Raw genomic sequence first — 411 nt, forward strand, 5'->3', positions numbered from 1 at the left:
GGTTGCAGCCCCCACTTGCCGCCAGGGCGGGTTTCATCCCTAATTAAATATTAGTTGGTGTGGGTTGATCAGGATGAGGGCAGTTTTTCTCTCTGCATTTCTGCCCCGTTGGGTTGTGCAGGTTTATGCTTTTTTACCTTTTTAATATTTTAATGCTTTTTAACCTTTATTATATTTTTATGCTTTTTAATATTTTTTTAATATTTTTATGCTTTCTTATACTTTTATAATGTATACTTTTGTGCTTTTTATACTTAAAAACCAAGGCCAGCATTTACTTTCAGCGTCACCAGGACAAAGAACGAGGCATCGCATCCGCTTGCGAGCAGAGGTCGGGCAGGCAGCAGGTCCGATGAGGAGGATGAAGGAGGAGGATGCAGCTCAGCATCTTCAGCCGTGCCGGGGGAAGGG

The sequence above is a fragment of the Pterocles gutturalis genome, unplaced genomic scaffold (genome assembly GCF_000699245.1).
Source record: "Pterocles gutturalis isolate BGI_N339 unplaced genomic scaffold, ASM69924v1 scaffold28254, whole genome shotgun sequence".
Classification (NCBI taxonomy): domain Eukaryota; kingdom Metazoa; phylum Chordata; class Aves; order Pterocliformes; family Pteroclidae; genus Pterocles; species Pterocles gutturalis.